Below are 20,081 nucleotides of genomic sequence, written 5' to 3' on the forward strand. Positions count from 1 at the left end.
ACAGGCCCATCCTTCTAGAAAGCAACGTGTCTCTAGCCATTGAAGACTCTCATTAACAATGGCAGCATGGGAGGTCTGGTGGGAATAGCCCCCACCAAAATCTCTCCTTTATTCATCCCACTAAGGAAATTGAAATTCTGATATTATGTACTCCTTTGAGGGAAGGATTAACAACTCCTCTTAAGATTTGGATATATGTTGAAGGAGTAATCTTATTTGGCCTTTACATAACACCCATTATGGACTTTTAGCCCATCAGTAATGACTACTGTTGCTTTAAACAGAAATTAATCTTTTCCCTCTACAAAAAGAGCAATGTTTTAATAATGACAACAGTCACATTTATTTCTAATATAAAAACACCAGACTGAATAAGAAACTAAACACTTAGGGCAGAAGCTACCCCTGAAGGTGAGGCATACAGTGAAGAAAAAACAATTTGGATAACTCTTCAGAGTTAATTATAACATCATTTTTCTTAAATTAAATGAGTTCATGGCTTTTTCTTTCTTTTTTTTTTTTTAATTTTATTTATTTTGATAGTCACACAGAGAGAGAGAGAGAGAGAAAGAGGCAGAGCCACAGGCAGAGGGAGAAGCAGGCTCCATGTACCGGGAGCGACGTGGGATTCGATCCCGGGTCTCCAGGATCGCGCCCTGGGCCAAAGGCAGGCGCTAAACCGCTGCGCCACCCAGGGATCCCCGGCTTTTTCTTTTAATGTTATTCTTTACCCTTACTGAGTTATTACCTATATTTTTCAAAGATTCTATTTCCAAATAAAGCAATATGTTGACATCTACCAATCTGCATCTTGTTATTAGACTCTAACTGTTCATTCATTCCTCAAATATCTCTAGTGCTTACTATGTGCCAGGCGCAGTGTTGGGATTTGATAGTAGAGGCTCAGTGAGAAACAGTCCTTATTTTCAAAGAGTTTTGGGTCTAGTTATCTAAAAATTGACATCCACTAAGAATTATATACACAAACATCAACGTGATCTAATAAAAGTCAGAATACAAAATTAATTAAAAATTAATTCTTGGATTCCTCTTTGAGTACTCTATGCTATACAATTGATCAGAGGAATTTTGCACAGACACAGAAAGAATGAGATCAAAATCTTAAGCTGACAGCTCTCAAAGTCAGATCAGCCAATTTTCTAGGTCACATCTGGGGCTACAGGGCACCCCTCTGTGCCATGTTCTCTCTCTTTGACACATGATGACCCAAATCCAGAATTCTAAGAAATAGCACCATAACATCAGGAAATGCTGGCCAGCTCATTGAGAAAACATGTTCTTTTTGAAATCATCTCTTAAAATATACACCCATTTCCCACAGCCTTGAGAAAATGACATTTGGTCATTTAAAAATATGAGGGTGTTTAGCGTGTACATGCTAGCTCATCTCTATTAATCTGGAAAGTCATTTCCTTTTCTTTGAACTAATTTGATTTGCTTTGCTTAAGGGCCTCAATTCCTTTCTCTTACCTTCATTTTAGAGCTGCTGTGAAAATCAGCCCTCAGCCCACACAGAGGTTCCAAATCATCTTACTTCCTAGCTCATGCATAGCACATTTCAAGCCTGTGCCATAAGTCACTTTATTTGCCAATTATTCTATAACTTTCAGATGAAGAGGTGTCAGATTACATTATAAAGAGATAAGAAAGACATCTAATATTCTAAAGTTTTTAAGAAGAATTGAAATGAGTTAGTGTTGTGAATCTATTGACAGAGTAATCATTTTATGTTCAAGTGGGAAATGTCTAATAAAGAGGTAGCTTAAGAGATCCAGGAAAGTAAAGCAGAAAAAGCATGGGATTTTGGTTCATAGATACTTCTTTTAAGCCCTAGTTCTGCCAATTTGTTAGTTTTATGATTCTTCACCTTTAAAATGAGGTTAAAAAGTCACATCTTTGAGAATTAAATGATGTAATAAAAGCCCATGAATCCTTAACAGAAAGTAGGTGCTTTATAACACAATTCTTAGATATTTTCATGATTTCTATGTAGAGATAATGTTGAAATACCATTGATACATGTAAATTTGATGGGAAGTGATTATCTGCCAAAATTCCTGCTGCTGAATTTTAAGATGCTCAAAATCAATTTTACAACCCAATATCCAATGCGTATGCACTAAATTATGTCAATTGTAGTAAACCATATGGCAATGATTTTTTAATTTTAGTTTGTACATGTACATCAATCATGTGGGAGTTTGTGAAAAATAGGAGGTTCAGATTCTCTCTCTAGAGAAGCTGGTTTAATAGGACTGAGGTGGTTCAGTAATTTGCATCCTTAATGAATTTCTAGGTGATTCTGGTAGAGATGGTCCTTGACTGTATTTTGATCAATTCAGCCGTATTTAAAACATATTTATAATGTATTTATAAAAAATTTTGTTAAAGAAACAGCTCAGATTAGTCATTATATCTCATGCTAAAAACTATCACTCCTAGGACATCAGTGGGAATGGTGCAAAAAGGACCCCCCAAAATCTGCTCCAATGAGAACAGGGGAAAAGTGGATCAAAATCAACTTTTTAGGGGCACCTGGGTGGCTCAGTCGGTTAAGCGTCTGCCTTCAACTTAGGTTGTGATCCTGGAGTCCTGGGATGGAGTCCCACATTGGGCTCCCTGTTCCACAGGGAGCTACTTCTCCTTCTGCTTCTGCCTCAGCTTTTGCTTCTCTCTCTCTCTCTCTCTGTGTCTCATGAATAAGTAAATAAAATCTTTTTTAAAAAATCATCATTTTCAGAACTCTAGAAATGAGCTGAAGGCTTACAACAATCTGCAGAGTGTTTAGTTAACAAGAAATGGCTGCATCTTGGTAAGAATAGCAAGCTTTCAACTTGCCCTATTCCCATTCCACCTTCCACAGCTCTGCAGTAGCTTTGAAAGCCAACAGTCTCACAATAATCGCACCCACGAAAACCAGCTACAGCAAGAACACCTAGACAGAACCCTGAAAAGAAGATGGAAGTCTCAGTTAACTCAACTAAAAAATGACAAGAAATTACCTCATTGTTCGCTGTGAAGGTTAAGTGAGATAATACATGGCATACTCTCAGCATAGTGCCTGGCACCTAGTAAGTAAACAGGAAAGATTTAGGAAAATGCCTGTGTATTTAGTAATTGTCCATAGCAAATGTGGAGACTTTTACAAAGTAGCTTATATATTGTCATATATTCTTTTTGAGTTAAAACCTGAGATTTTTTTTTGTGTTAAGATTCCTTTGTGCTCATTCACTGAGAAGTAACAGAATGAAGAAAGAATCTTCCCCACAGTGATGTCCACTGTTGAATTAGGAGAGAGGGCAACATGTTCAAATGTCAGACAGAACTGTCTCTAGTGAAGGAACAGATGATCTAAAGAGGATGTGATTACTAAATAGCACTTGTAGTATGATTTGAAAAGGAAAAAAAAAACCTGATAGAGAAGATTTCATTATTTATCTGTTTTACAGAAAAGACCACTATCTTAAGAGGTTAGATCAGTTGGCTAATATGTAGATTCCACATTTCATTCTTAATCTAGTGTTCTTACACATTTTGTCTATCCTTGATCTTTTATGTCATTCTAGAAAGAACAGACCTGATTTCCCTTTCATCTCAATGACAATATTAGCACTCTTTGAAATACCAAGGTTTCTCCTTGTCATGGTCCTAGTGAGCACTGAGGAAAATACTCTTCAAGGATCTGAGATAAAATTTTTAGAAAACATCCAAAATTGATTTTTATTTTTCTAAGGCTAAGGTTATGTGAGGAATAGATTTTAAATTCTCTTTTTAGCATCCAAATAAGATCATTTTCACATCAGTTTAGCTAAAATGTGAAATTTTTACTTGAAAAATAGAAAATTTTGGGAAGCCTGGATGGCTCAGCCATTTGGCGTCTGCCTTTGGCCCATGGTGTGATCCTGGAGTCCCAGGATCAAGTCCCAGGATTGAGTCCCGCATCGGGCTCCTTGCATGGAGCCTGTTTCTCTCTCTGCCTCTCTTTCTTTCTCTCTCTCTCTGACTCATGAATAAATAAATAAAATCTTTAAAAAAATAGAAAAATAGAAAATTTTTATTACTTCCCCAAAGGGGTAATCTAGGTTGAAAATATCAGCTTCCCTCAAACGTATGTCAGGGTGTCACATAAGACACATAAGGATTTCATGGGACAACACCCAGATGCTAACCGCAGGTATCATGGGAATAAAAATGACCTCATTTCCACTAAAGATGGGGCTTAACCAGTACAATTATCTTAGCAAACTATTCCATCAAAAAATCTGAAAGAAAAAATGAGACTTGGTGTTAAAATCTACTTTTACCTTTAAAGAGTAATAAAAATATTATTCAGGCATTTAGCAAGTATTTGAAGATAAGGATGCTTAGATCCTCTCAGTTAGTTCACAGGTAGATGTGCTTTGAGATCTATATTTCTTTTTATATATTCAATAAATAATTTTTAAGAATCCACTATATTTCTTCTCAGTAATAAAAAGAAACAAACTATCGATACACAAAATAATATGGATGGATTTCAAAAGCATTATGCTAAATGAAAGGAGCCAGACACAAAAGACCCTCCACTGTAGGAGGCCATTTATATAATATTTTAGAAAAGGCATAAGTATCAAAACAGAATACAAATTGATGGTTTCCAGGGGCTGAGGATGAAAGGACAGTAGGAAAGTGACTACAGGGATGCATGAGGGACTTCTGGGAGTGATGTAACTGTTCTTTATTTTGATTATTGTAAAAATTACACAACTCCATACATTTGTCAAAACACATGAAAGTATATGCTTCAAAGTATAAACTGTTTGTAAGCTATTTTTTAAATTAAAAAAGAGGAAGCAGTCATCAAATCCCTAGCTTTAGCCTGCCCCCCTTGTCTCTCAATCTCTCTCTCTCTTTCTCTCTCTCTCTCTCTCTCTCACACACACACACACACACACCCCAAATCACAAAGAACCTACCATGGGTCAGAGGTGAGCTTTAGCACCGGCAATGGAATGTGAGCAAGATACAATCCCTGATCTTACGAGCCTATATCTAGACAGGGAGCTAGTCATTTAAAAAATAATCACAAGAAAAAGTATATAATCCCAAATTTCAGTAAGTACAATAAAGAGGGCAATAAGAACAGTTAACATAAAGAAACCAAATTAGACTTTGGTGGATTATAGGTGCTTTGATTTGAAATCTTTTCTACATGGTAAGACTTGTCTCCAGCAACACAGGCTTATCTAGAGCTCAGGGGAAACACAGGCCTTTGATCTAGTTACTCGGGTCCTAGAAGTGGGGAAAAGCCACAGTGACAGAGAGAACGGGGAGAGTCTGTTTGGCCAAGAAAGAGTTTCTTTATATTAAGATTCCAGGACACTTTCCCTCACCATAGAGCTCTGGGACAAGGGAACAAACCTGTGTGTGAGATTGTTACTCATGGAAAGCGCAGGTTTAATTAAGATCATTTGTATGTTATTAATAAAAATGTGTAATATTTATGAGCTTGATTCTTGTCTGCTCCTTGCCTCACATTCTATTTAATTAGCTGCGTGTAGGAGGTGCTGAATTGCAAGAGCCCCTTTATTTTACGGTGATATTCCCAGTACAGCTTGAGATGTGTTTGACACATAACAAAGAGAAAATTAAACTGTTCCTTTGGCCCTAATATAAAGGGATCTCTGGGCTCACACCTTCACTGAAATTGCTCCTGCATTTGAATTACATTCTATCCCTGGTGGTTAAGATGAGAAAGAACTTGCCCCATGAGTCAAATATTTTCAGCATTACTGAAAAAGAAAATTCAATCTTTTACTGAGTGTTACAGAAATTAACAAGAATACACCTTAAAAACCACCATATAAATATGCACACGTACTTACACACACACATATATGCCACACATACATATTTCTCAGAAGAAAAGAAGAAAAATCAACTTTCAATATTTGTAAAATTAATTAACAGTGAAATCTTTCCCTCCAAGTACCTTAAGCAGAAATCCACTATAGAAGTAGACCATAGGAGTATAATTGTAATAATTGCTAACATTTCTCTGGCACTGTGTGCTAGATCTTCTTCTACAAGCGTTATGTATATTAACTCATTTTAAACTCTCAACACCCCTATAAAATTAAATACTATTATTGTGAGCCTCATTTAGCGATGGCAAATGGAGATTTGAAGAGGCTAAATAACTTGCTCAGATCAAAAGTTAATTAAGAATAGAGGTGATGGGGTGCCTGGGTAGTGCAGTTGGGTAATATCTGACTCTTGGTTTCAGCTCAGGTCATGATCTCAGAGTCTTGAGATAGAGCCCCACATCAGGCTCCATGCTCAGCTGGGTGTGCTTGAAATTCTTTCTTCCTCTCCCTCTGCCCCTCCCACTTTTGCTCTCTCTCTCAAATAAATAAATAAATCTTAAAAAGAGAGAGAGAGAGAAGAGGTGGGGTCAAACCTAACCTATTTGAATCCTCCTTAATGAATCCTCCCTGTATTCTGTTAGCTATGGATCAGTTTCATCAAATAACTATAGATATGTATATTTTTTGACACCCAGAGTAGTTTTGCCTTCTATTAAGATCGTTATAGATGTGTACATTCTAAATTTCTACCATGGATTACTGTGGTTTCCTCCTAGTCAGAGATAACTTTCCTCTTTATAAGAAAAAAAATAAACAAATGACAAAAACTTTAAAGATATAAAATAGTAATTTTAGCATATTTATGAATTCAAACAGGGAACTAGCCAAGAAGTGGAGGAAAAATTTACAGATTATGCAAGAAGATGTTCAGAGACTTGACTCAGTAAGATGGAAATTTTGGTAGCTGATTGTTGGATATATTAGATAGTTATTTCAAAGCTGCCAATGGTTTTTCGTTTTGATTGATCTGTATTACATTTTTTAACTTTAGCCAGAAGTGGAAGCATCATTCATAGTAGGTAGGGGTGTGCTTTTTGTCTTAGAAAAGTTTCTTAGAGCATTTTGATTATGTAAAAACAAAGCCTAAATTCAAATCTGGAATGGAAAACATGAGACTATAAATAGTAAGCTGCTCTGTATGATTTTGTCAAAGGTTATCATCATGGATTGAAGCGCTTCTCTGTAGAAGAAAGGATTTCCTTTCTTCTACAGAAGAAAGCCAATGAAGACCCTAATGGCCATGGGTCCCCATAGGAGCAACATGGCCAAAATCCATGATGTGTTAAACTGTTCTCTGTAATATGGTGCTAGGATTAGGCTTGAGGGAAGGTTGAAAGATTGAGGTGATGATAAGGTACTTCTTCTGGAGGGCTTGACCAATGAATTCTAGTGCCAGCTAACAGGCTACTTTACCCTTCCTGCTGAGTAATTCTCTTCTATTATCCCCAGATTGTTGGTAAAGTTTCGTAAACTACTAGCCTGGTCTTAGAAGTGCTTGGAAAATGAACTGTATCCACAGTGAGACTTAAGCAAAGTGAAGACACTCTCAGCAGCCTGGAGGAGTAGTTGTGAAACAACTAGAGTCTACAGACAAAGCCACACAGAGAAGAGGCACATGAGAGCCCATTAAAGGCTAGACTCCTTACCAGCTGGGGATGGAAAGGAGGCTTATAAGTTGTTTTCAGGTATTAAATAAAAGATAATCCCCGGAGCCTGAAGAACCTGGGATATCTCAGGGTTGATCACATGTGAGACCATACAAATCTAGACTAGGGTTTTATAAATTAAAAACCTAGAGAGATGCCTGGGTGGCTCAGTGGTTGAGCATCTGCCTTTGGCTCAGGTCATGATCCCGGGGTCCCGGGAGCTTACTTCTCCCTCTGCCTGTCTCTGCCTCTCTCTGTGTGTCTCTCATGAATAAATAAATAAAATATTTTTAAAAATTTAAAACCTAGAGATGCACTGCACACTGGAAATCCATAGGGAAGAGCATGAGCTACTTAAACTTAGCTGTGACTCGTGACACCCAGAGCAAGTCAGATAACTTCTCTGAGTATTATTTTCATCACCTACAAAGGGAAGGGAATTCATGTCTAAGAAAACTATTAGATCAAAAGTTTTGCAATTCTGTCTTCTTGCTCCCTTACCTTGATGCTCTATAAAACAGAAAACCTAAAGGAAAAAAAATAAAAATAAAAATCTGAGGAAAAAGAAAGTCACTGCAATAAATGTCAAGTACCCAAATGGTCAGTAACTATATGATGTACTACTGTGCTTTGTTTTAGTATGGTCATTATAGCCATATTATCTACCCACCTTCTTAGGAATTCACATTTTTCTAGGGACGAGACTGTCTCATTCATGGTATTCTTTGTCCTGATAGTACACTTGCTTTATTTCATTACTGTCTGTCTTTCTGATTAAAATGTAAGTGCCGTGGGAGTTTGCTTTCTTTATTGATATATTTCCAGCACCTAACACAGTATTTGGCACATGGTAGATACTCAGTAAGTATTTATTGACTAAATAAATAAATTAAAGAAAGAGGAGATGAATGATACTCCCTATGTCTTCACCCTTTTAGGAAATCAGACATTGACGTGCTAATATGTTACATGTTACAGTAGATAATAACGCAAAATCACAATATTAAGATTGCCTAGCAATTCTTTCAGTTACCAACTGTGCAAACTATTTCCTACAGATTTATTTCTAATGAAAGTGTCTGATCAGATAAAGTACGGTGCCCAAGGATCACAAAAATAGTTATTTTACGAACTAAGATACCTTTTAATTTCCAGTGAGATTTTTTTTCATTCACATTTTTCTTCTAATGATCCAAGACCTTGATAACATGAAAAATACCAGGAAAAAGTCATGCTGGGTTAACTAGGAATGAGGAACAAAGCTTAAAAGCTGTTAAGGCCGCTTGATTATATCACCATCGTCACTTCTATCAATAATTAACGGCAATGAAGCTCTTAATGCAATCAAAACACAACAGTATGAATTTGAAAGACTGGAGAACAACTTTTGGCACAAATAAAAAGATGAGTCCTATACCTACAGTGAAAAAGACCAGTATTCCATTCTCTCTGCTTATTCCTAGGTCCTAAGAGATTTCAAAGTTCCAGCTAACACTCTCAGAGAGACTCTTAATGGAATGTAAATTCTTTGAAGTCTACAAAACAATTTCATCTGATCAATAAAATTGCTGAAGTTTACCCACCATGGTACCAATATTAGCATTTAAAACTAAACTCAGTTCCTTCCACTTATATTTGAGAGAGAAATAGGGGTGCCTGGAGTCGTCAGTTGGTTGGGCATCTGCCTTGAGCTCAGGTCATGGCCTCAGGGTCCTGGGATTGAACCCCGTGCCTGTCTCCCTGCTCAGCGGGCAGTCTCTTTCTCCCTCTCCCTCTGCCACTCCTCCCCACCCCTGCTCATGCTGTCTCTCAAATAAATAAATAAATAAATAAATAAATAAATAAATAAATAAATAAGAAATGGACCAGAGTTAGTGTCGAAGTAACCCAAATGGATAGAAGAAAGTCATATAATGTCAGTAAATTTTCCAACTAGACATAACACACGTTAAGCTGAAACCTATCAGATGGTGACTTTATTGTTTATAGAGATGCTCTAAAAAAATGTCCAACATCAGCTCTGAAAGCACTGTGGGATAGTACTACGGGGTAGTAGCACTGACTAAGCAGGCACCAGAGACAGTTTAATGGTTAAGTTGCTGGTGTACATATTTCCATGAGTTGGGCCCAAGGGTTACACTGATGATTTATCCAAAGACTTTTTGTCCTTTTTATAGCTAAAATCAAAAAAATTCATATCAAAAAGATTTCTTCTCCTAGCTTCCAAGTTGGTAAAGAATAATTTGTCTGAATAAAAGCAATAAAACTCATTATAAAAAGAAGGAATCAACATATATACATAAAAATCTTGTTTTCTCATTCAAAAAAATTTTCTACTCTGCTCCATCTTGTATGGACAACTTTGCATGAATTGTCTGTCCTTCACTGTTCATAGACACAGACACACAGACACACACACACACACACACAGTACCTGAGTGCCAGCTAATACATGTGTAGGACCTGAACTTCTTAAGGACAGGACTACTATGCTTATGTCCAGACAGACAGAATGCTCAGCCCTTATAATACATTCCAACCATCAACTTGTCATTCACAGCATTAATACTGCCCTGTTTTTAACTATTGACCTTGGTACTTCTTTTCCCATTTCCACTTTACTCTTTGAGCTCTAGCATCTGGTATAATTTTGACACCTGACAACAGTGACTCCAGTTCTACTCTCAGGTGCACATCACTTAGGAGTCCACCTCTACTGCTTTACTCTGTCCCCATAATGTCTTTCTGTCTACCCTCAGCCTACAAAAAGGATCTGGGTTTTTCATAAATCCTATATTTTCCTGTCATTTACTAGATCCTTTTAAAAACTTTTTTAAAACTCAAAAATGGAATAAAAAACTTGTAGTTATTGGGAAACAGAAAACATAACATCTGAACTCATTTCATTGAAGATAATGAAAATTATAATGAAAATTATAAGAAGAATTATAAGAATTATAGTTTTTAAAATCATAAAATTATAAGAACTGCTCCTGAAAAGTTACACAGCACTAGCAAACTGCATGTTGGGTTTTTATGCAATGCGTGTTGTTATTGTACTTCCTGAAGCCAGGGCACTTGGAAAACAATATTAATTGATTGAAATATCATAAATACTCTGCTCACTAGAGAAGAATTTAGAGCTTATATTTGCTCTTATATATTTATTACGAATGGTTTTCTTTGTTGGCAAGATTTCTGATTATGAGATTTTTTTTTGAAAAGTGATTAAATGTCTGATATAATCCAGATCTGAAAAGAAATGTTTATCCATCTGTGGAAACTATTACCTTCCTACCATGTTGGGAATGGGTTAATATCTCATTTCCATTTAGGTACTGGTTGAGTACTCACAGACACGAGGCTCTGACATGTGCACTAAAATTTCAACAATGACCAAGACAAACTGTTCCCCTTAATGGTTTTATAATCCAACAGAAGAGACAAAAAATAAAGAGACAAAAATAAAAAATAAATTTAAAAACTCAAAGACAACATGTGATATGGTCCAGTGTTCAGGCAGCACGTAAGTGGGACATCCCCTAAGTAGGTCTGGATCATGCTGGATTCTGATTTACATATCTGCATGGGGAAAAATTAGGACAAGTAGACTGGGCCATCAGAACAGAGAAAAAACTGCCTTAAGTTTGGAGAGAAAGTTTCCATTGACTTAATTATGAAGAAGCCAGAAAGAAGTTGACTTAGGTGGTGTTAGAGGGTAGGAAACATGAGATACCAAGGACCTGATAAGTAAGCAGCACCCTGGCCTGTAGCAATGGTGATATGAAGGACAGAAATGGTGACAAATAAAGACAAGTGGCAGGGATGCCTGGGTAGCTCAACGGTTGAGCATTTGCCTTTAGCTCAGGTGTGATCCCAGAGTCCCAGGATCGAGTCCCGCATCGGGCTCCCTGCATGGAGCCTGCTTCTCCCTCTGCCTGTGTCTCTGCCTCTCTCTCTGTGTCTCTCATGAATAAGTAAATAAGTAATCTTAAAAAAAAGAAGACAAGTGGCAGCTCTCTGCCAGGAGTTTCATTTAAAAAGATAATATGATCAGAGACTCCCAGTGTTACACACCTACCTGAAATGAAAAAATAAGAAATAGATGCTGAGAACATTTCCTCTAAGATACACACAAAAGGCCACAGGGACATGAGCTAGAAAATGAGGATTCTAGAAAATATGGATGAGGACTTGTATTGGTTATCTGTTGCTCTATTAAAAAAAAACAACACATATTTAACAACTTAAAACAACACCCATTTCTTATCTCACAGTCCCACAGGTTAGAAATCCAAGTGGGCTTTACTGGATTCTGTTTAAAGTCTCACAAGACTGAAATGAAGGTGTTACCAGGCTGAGTTCTATGGCATCTCTAGGGAAGACCCTTCCTCGTTCAGGCTATTGGCTGGTTCATTTTCTTGTACTTTAACCCTGAGGTTCCCCAGTCCATTACTAGCTATCAGCTGGGGTCTCCTCTCTGCTTCTTAAGGCTGCCCACATTCCTTGGCACAGATAGCCTTCCATCATCAAAGCTGATAATGGTGTGTCAAATGCCCCTTGTGCTGGAAATCTCTCTACCCTTTCTCCTACTTTGGCTTTGTCTGCCACAAGCCAGAGGAAGTTCTTTGCTTTTCAGGGCTCCTGTGATTACAACAGGCCTACCAGATAATCCAGAACAAACTCTTTATTTTAAGGTCAACTGTGCCATGAAACATAAAGAGAGATATCTCATCCTATTCACAAGTTCTTGGGGTTGGGGCAGGGCCTCCATGGGCAGCTGTTTTAGAAACTCTACCAGGGGACTCTAACCCAATGGATTCTTGAGTTCTGCCAATTTACATATATTATGTACTTGGTATAAATTTTTCTATAATGAGAACTTGATTTTTCTCAAGGCTAATGTAGCTTGAGACACCAGGGCAATATGGATAGTAATGCATCTTAGAAATAGAAGGGTCTTTAAGAGATTATTTTTATAGAACATAAGAAGCCATTATCTCCATTTTGAACTGAAGGTGCCTAAACCCAGGGAGACTTGCTCAATACTACCTGGCTCAAGGTGGCAGAAAGAGAGCTGAACCTTTCCCTTGTTCTTCAAGGCATCAAGACATTTAAACAAGGCCTGTTCAAATAAAATAAAATAAAATAAATAAATAAATAAATAAATAAATAAATAAATAAATAAAATAAAAATAAAATAAATAAAATAAAATAAAATAAAATAAACAAGGCCTGTTCTCTCAGATTCTTCCCAGAGCTGTTAGAAATCCTTGTAGGCATTTCTAATTGCTCAGCTCCTAGGCTACTCTATCCAAGCACAAGTCAGCATCTTGTGCAGCAAGCCCAAAGACTCAGACTGTCCGAGAGTCTTCTTCTACTGATAGCTATTAAGGGTACAGTTAGAAATCAATATATTTAGGTTTTGTCAACTCTTTCCTTTGCTTTGTAGAAGGTTTTTATCTTGGTGAAGTTCCAATAGTTCAGTTTTGCCTTTGCTTTCCTTGCCTTTGGAGATAGTCTAGCGAGAAGTTGCTGTGGCTGAGGTCACATGTGGAATTTAAGAAACAAAACAGAGGAGCATAGGGGAAGTGAGGGAAATATAAAACAAGATGAAACCAGAGAGGGAGACAAGCCATAAGAGACTCTTAATCATGGGAAACAAACTTAGGGTTTCTGGAGGGGAGGCAGGAAGGGGGTAGGGCAACTGGGTGGATGTAATGTAATGAGCACTGGGTATTATATAAGACTGATGAATCACTGACCTTTACCTCTGAAACTAATAATACACTGTATGTTAATCAATTGAATTTAGATTAAAAAATAAATTACCAAAAACAGAGGCTTAGAAAAAAAAATCAATATATTTATATTTAAATAAATATAACCAAATGGATTCTAAACCAATTTACGTATATTATGTACTTGATATAATGCTTAAAAGCATGGACTTTGCAGGCAGCTTAAATTTCAATCAACTTTGCTTTGGGTGAGTTTCTTGACCCTTTCTCTGTAAAAGGGGTGCAATATAAGCACCTACATCCTAGGGCTACTCTGAGGAGTGATGGAGATGATATATGAAAATTCTTTGTTTACTGGTGACAATTATCATTTTTTTTTTTTTTTTTGCTAGACCCCCCCACCACACAGGTTTCTCATGACAGTAGCTGCATTAACTGCCCTCTCTGTATGGTCATTTCTGCTGCTGCCTGACTTGAGGCAACGGCTCCACCCTTTCTTGCTGCTCCCTTGGCATCAGGCTAATTGAATGAAAATAAGAATCTGTAAATTAAGTCTCATACATGATGCTATACATATGCCATCTCTCCCATCCCTCTGACTACAAGCACACAGACCTTGTTGGTTTTAAAAGGAGTTTAACGATGATGAGCAAACACTCTGGGGCCAGACAAAGGTGACCAACTGTCCCAGGACTGAAGGGTTTCTAAGGACATGGGAGCTTTCAGTGATAAAACTGAGACTGTTCCAAAAAAAAAAGGGGGAGGATGGTTATTCACCCTAGAACAGACTGCCTCTTTAACCTTGCAAAAGTTACTAACCTTTCTGTGCCTCAGTTTCTATATCTGAATATAGAGATTATAATTACTCTCTTTCATAGTTTATTTTTTGGAAAAGTAAGTGATTTAACATATAGAGTGTTTAAGATCATGCCTGGAGTATAGTAAGCACTCAATAAGTGCTGGTTGTTAGTATGATTACTAGTCACTCTAAGGAAACATGGCATAATAAAACTAACACATAAGGACATGGCAAAGAGCCCAGAATCTTATGAAGTCCTTGCAACCCAATAGCGGAGCACCTATAAAGGACTTTTTCCCAGCATCATCATGTCATGACCCTTCTCTGAGAGACGAGGGAAAACAAAACAAGTAAACAAAGCCAAGAACACTCTATTATCTGAAGAAAGATGAGTAAGAAAAATACAAATGATAAGTAGCCTCAGCTACTAATTCATTATCAGATAAGTAAAAACAATACAAGAAACAAACAAACAAAAAACTCCAAAATAACACTGAGTTGCTAAAGCTGCAGGGAATAGACACTCTCATACGGTGTGTACTTGAGGGAATGCAAAATGGTCAGCTTCCATGGAAGAGTATCTGGAAATATCTGCCTATGTTATGAATGCATTTGAACCACAGTACTGCTTCTGGGGATCTAGCTTGCATTTACTCTTACTCTTACATATATCACAGGATGTATGTACAAGACTATCCAGTAGAGAACTATTATAGCAAAAAACGAAACAATCCAAGTGTCCAAAACCAGAGGCCTGGTCAAGGGGACTGTGGTGCATCCATACAGAGGAATACGATGTAGAAGTAGAATCAGAATGAGGAGGTTCTTTGGGTATTGATATGGAAAGATCTCCAAACACATTGTTCAGTAACAACAAATAAGGCACAGTATGATATATAATACACCATATTTTATAGGGAAAAAGGGGGAATAAGAATATACATATACACATATATGCTTATATATCCATATTGAAGAGACACTGGGAGAAGAAGCAAGAGAAACTAAAATGATTACTTAGGAAGGGAAGAAAGAAATAGGGTAAATGGAAACAAAACATCTCCATTTAGAACTTTAAAAAAAAGATTTTATTTATTTATTTGACAGAGAAAGAGAGAGTACAAGCAGGGGGAGCAGCAGGAGTAGGAGGAGAGCAGCCCCCCTCCTCACCCTGCTGAGCAGGGAGCTCGATGTGGGGCTTGATCCCAGGACCCTGGGGTCATGACCTGAGCCAAAGGCAGACGCTTAACTGACTGAGCCACCGGGTGCCCCTAGATCTTTATTTTTATTTTTCCTCTCTAAATGTCGTGCCTAGCGAAAGATTTTAAAAAGAATAATGTAAAAAATCGAGATTTCTAGATCATCCACTTAAAGATTAATACCGTTTACTTCTATGAAGAAATCTCATTTGAGAAGACAGGACATATGTTAAAGACTACAATGATGGGCTGCAGCCACCCAAACAAATAAACCAAAAAAGATTGCTGACGTGTGGCTTGGAAGACCACTCCCTTCCAGCGAAAGCAAGGGTATCGTTGGGAAAGCACTGATGTGCAGTCCCCGCTCATTCATAAATACACTCCCCTCCCCACCCAACGGTGGGGCTGGCATCTGGGAGGAGATGGGCTGCAGGGTGTCTTCCTTTTGCAGCCACAGGATAAGGTCCCATCACCCCATCCGCTTACACTTGCACGTTGGGAGATCTGTTCTGCGTTTTATGTTAATTGGAATCGGCTGCTTTGGGCTCTGACACAGGCATTTAGCACTAACAGTCAATTGCTCTTTCCTCAGCCATCTGGCAAAAGAGTTGAAACCAGCAATTTTCTGAGTCAGAATTAGACATCTGAAAAAGAATGTGCACATAGGCAAACCCCTGAGAAGCGCAGAGTGAAAGAAAGGGGCAGGTAGTGGGATGCTGTACACCTCACCCTGGAGTGAGGGATTCCAGAGAAGGGAACTAGGGTGGCCAGGGTGGCTCTGGTTTCCTGGCACTGCCGCCGCTGCCCCCAAGTGCCCAGGGGTGGGCAGTCCTCACCTTCCACCCTGGAGGCTGCGGCCCCCCGGCTGGGGCTCCCTCTCCTCTCCGTCCCGGATGGACGTACTCACTTAGAGACGCTCAGCTCTAGACCATGAGCCGTCCTGTTTATCTCTGAAGGACTTGGGGGACAGCATCTTCTCCTAGGACTTTAAGCTCTCTGGCTGCTGTTCCATCTCCTTCATGAGTCCCCTTTTCCCTGTCCTTGAAATGTTGGGATCTAAGCTTCTGTCCTTCACTTCTCTTACTCCGGACGTTGATTCTCCTGTTTGCAGGTGCAGGACATTCCCGAGCCTACAGGTCCCCAGGAAAATAGTGCTGATTTATTTATGAAGGGGGAACTCGTAGTAGGTCCTTTCTGACCCTGGTAACCTTTTTCTTTAGGAGAGAGAGAGACAGAGAGAAGCGGGGAGGGGCAGAGGAAGAGGGAGAGAGACAATCTCAAGCAAGCTCCATGCCCAGTCTGACCCGGGGCTCCGTCTCACAGCCCTGAGATCACGGCCTGAGCCAAAATCAAGAGTCAGATGTGTAGCCAACTGAGCCACCCAGGCGCCTCTGACCCTGGTAACTTTTTTATATGGACCCATTTTGGGGAAGCATCACCCTCTTTTTACACAAAGGCAGCAGGGAATATATTTCTGTCATTCCCTGCCTTCCAGCTACAGTCCTTCCTTCCCTGGTAAAGGGCTAGGGGTCTCCCAAAGCGTGGGCAGGATGCCCTCAGCCACCACCCGTGTCAGTGGGTCGGAAAGTACACAGTTAACCTTAAGTGTTAGACACAAACCATGCCACTTCCAGATCGATGCTCTATCACCACTGAATCACCTGCACATTGCTGCCCCCCACCCATGGCCCCATTTTGGGCCCACACATGCCCTGCTAGCCAGCACACAGAGTTCGCAAGCATTCATTGGGGTAGTCTGGGCCAGGCGCTGTGGTTGGGGTGCCTGCCCTGCGGCTCTCCCACGAAGGACATATGCACCGGCTCTGAGCATCTGCCCCCTGCTGAATCCCCTCGCTTCCCCTCAGCCCTGCTCTTCATACCCACGTCCTCAGGAGGGAGGGGTGCAGAGGGAGGCAGGACGTCCCGGTGCTATGTGACACAGAACTCAGGTCGTGGCCCTTCCTCCCGCACATGCCATGCTACCTGATTCGATCTGTGAGACCTCCTGTTCCCTGCCCTCTGTAAACGCTTGCTTGGTAGTGTACTTGGAGGCTGCCATTGCCTCAGAATAGTTTCCCCAGCACACAATCTTTTGCTGGCTGGTCTCTCTTTCTCAATGTCACCTTATGATTACAAGTTATTCTTCCTTTTTCCCCGGTTTTTGGATTTTCTTAGAATAATCCCATGATTTGGAAAATAATTATACTTTTCAGAAAGGTCAAATGACCCCCTGCTCCCTCCCGAGGCCCAGGCACTAAGGTTTGGCAGGCAATATCCAGATGACCCCTGGTGGGGTAGCGTAGTGGACAGATGTGGTCAAGTCTGGGCGTGTTGGCCTCTCTGCTCGGTCAGAGGCCACCCACTTGCTCTCTGCCCTCACTCTGCACTCCAGGCAGGTGCTTACACTTATCCGGCAGCCCCAGACTAACCTAAGGCCAGGGCTGGCTCAAGGCTGGGTTCTCAGGGCTAGCATTTATGAGCATTCGGTGATGGGAGAGGGGAGCTGTGGGAAATGGCTTTAGGAAGACTGACCAGTTAATGGGAAAGGGGCTCGGAGCCTCTGCTGCTGGAGACACACTGCAATGCGTATCTTTCTGGACCCCTTTTAAACCTGCCACGGTGATCTATTCTTTATCCAAACCGAGCACAGTGTAGTCGCTTAAGTGTCAACTTCTTCCAAGCCCTTCACACACAGTTGTGCTTCCCTGACATTACAGAGCCAGGTCAGCTTGTTTGAATTTGGGGCACTTGTGGTCACATGGCCATTGTACACATCATTATACGGAATCCCATTTCTCTGGCATTTCCTATTTTTATTTTCAAAAGGTGACTATAATTTTGGAGGATGCAAAATGACAGCCCATGCCATGTCAACATTAATTAAGAACTTCATATTCTAAAAAACAAAACAAAAAAACCCAGATTTTCTAGCCTCCCTTGAAAAGTGAGAGCTCTGGATCTATGATCTCCCATGGAAACAATAGGCTGCCCTCTTTAGACTGGGCATGTACCCTCCAATTCCTCACAGACCCCTCCCACTCTTGGCTAATTCACTCATTTACATTTCCTGTGTGACCCTCCTAGGCTGAACCGGTAGTTTGAGGCGATTGCCCCCTGTGTTACCCAAGGCATCCGCTGCCTATTGTCCCTTCTCTTTGTCTAATTTGCAGGCTTTATGTGGCCCGATTCCCCTGTGCATGTTCCTGCGCTCTGAGTATGACCTGACCTTGGCCAATCTTCTCGCCTCTCTGGCCTTAAACCAGTAACATGACCTGACATCAAGAACTACCGTCAGCCCGTGGGATCCTCTTCGGGTGTTGTGATATTCACTGTCAGTACTTCAACACAGGGGTCATCACACTGACATGGCAAATATTGTCAGAACCCCAGAAGCTTCTTTAAAAATTAGTCAAGTACTTCAGAAGTCTAATGCTAAAATCCCCCAGGCCTGCGACCTATCTATTCAGTTGGCACCAAATGTCTCCTGAGAGGAAACAAAGCCCTGAGAGATAATGAGATGAAATGGCTTGACCTTCAGATGTAAGATCTCTCCTTTCCTTCTGAGCCTGTCGCTGGTTCAGATTATTTTTATCATTTTTCAAAGCAGCAACGTTTATTTCCTCTGCTTCAGTGAGCTGTGCAGATGCAAGGTCTAGAAGGAATATTTAGTGGTCGCCATGGTTACCATTAGTCATATGAAGTTATAGCTGGTGTGCTGATTCCTCTCTTCACAGCTGTAAAAAGAAAGCACTCTCCAAAAAGCAGGCTTGCTGGGGCTCTGAAGACTTTGATTCTGTAACGCACCCAGCCCCTCTGGTAATTTATCTTGATCTGCAAGCTTAATTTGCACTTTAAAGATTTTAGGCAGGGAAAGTTTCATACAACTTGAAAGCTAGAAGCAAACTTAGAGATAATTTAGCCTCAGCCTCTCATCCCACAAATTAGAAAACTGAGGCCCAGGAAGGAGAAGGGACTTCGTATACACTGAGTCAACTAGTCACCAAAACATATATAATTATTAGTATGTACTAGGGCCAGGGCTCCTTCTGTCTCCACTTTGTCTCATCCTAAATAATCAAAACAGCTAAGTAACATAAACATCTAGGATAGACAAAGAGTATCTAAACCCACTGCAAGGCAGGGAAATCTGATCCCACACAGAAAAATCTTTAAAATGGAGCTTGAGCCAAAACCCACAAATGGCCTCTAAGACCCTATTAGCCTTGGAATATCAATGAGCTTTATGATTAGTTAGGTCCAAGCGGTACAGTCACTCTAGTGACTTCAAAATGATGCTACTTGTTTCCTGATTTTGATCAGTTGTCTGAAAAATGGGTGCCCCACAGTGCTGTGTTTTATTCAGGGGTCCTGATCTCTTGCTATCTCACAATTTCTCTACCTCCCTGACTCAGTGTTCAATAGACCCTCACTTCCATTAAGCCCAGGAGAATGGCTCTTCTTAGCTCTTCCTACTCCATTGCCTTGCACTTGATTGGTTGTAAAAAAAAATATATCATATGTAAATATTTTAGAAAAGAATCAAGAAATCCCCTTCACACTTTCTTTTTATTTATTTTTATTTATTTTTATTTATTTATGATAGTCACAGAGAGAGAGAGAGAGAGAGAGACAGAGACACAGGCAGAGGGAGAAGCAGGCTCCATGCACCAGGAGCCCGACGTGGGATTCGATCCCGGGTTTCAGGATCGCGCCCTGGGCCAAAGGCAGGCGCCAAACCGCTGCGCCACCGAGGGATCCCCACACTTTCT

Source organism: Canis lupus, chromosome 15, assembly GCF_011100685.1.
Source record: "Canis lupus familiaris isolate Mischka breed German Shepherd chromosome 15, alternate assembly UU_Cfam_GSD_1.0, whole genome shotgun sequence".
Lineage (NCBI taxonomy): Eukaryota > Metazoa > Chordata > Mammalia > Carnivora > Canidae > Canis > Canis lupus.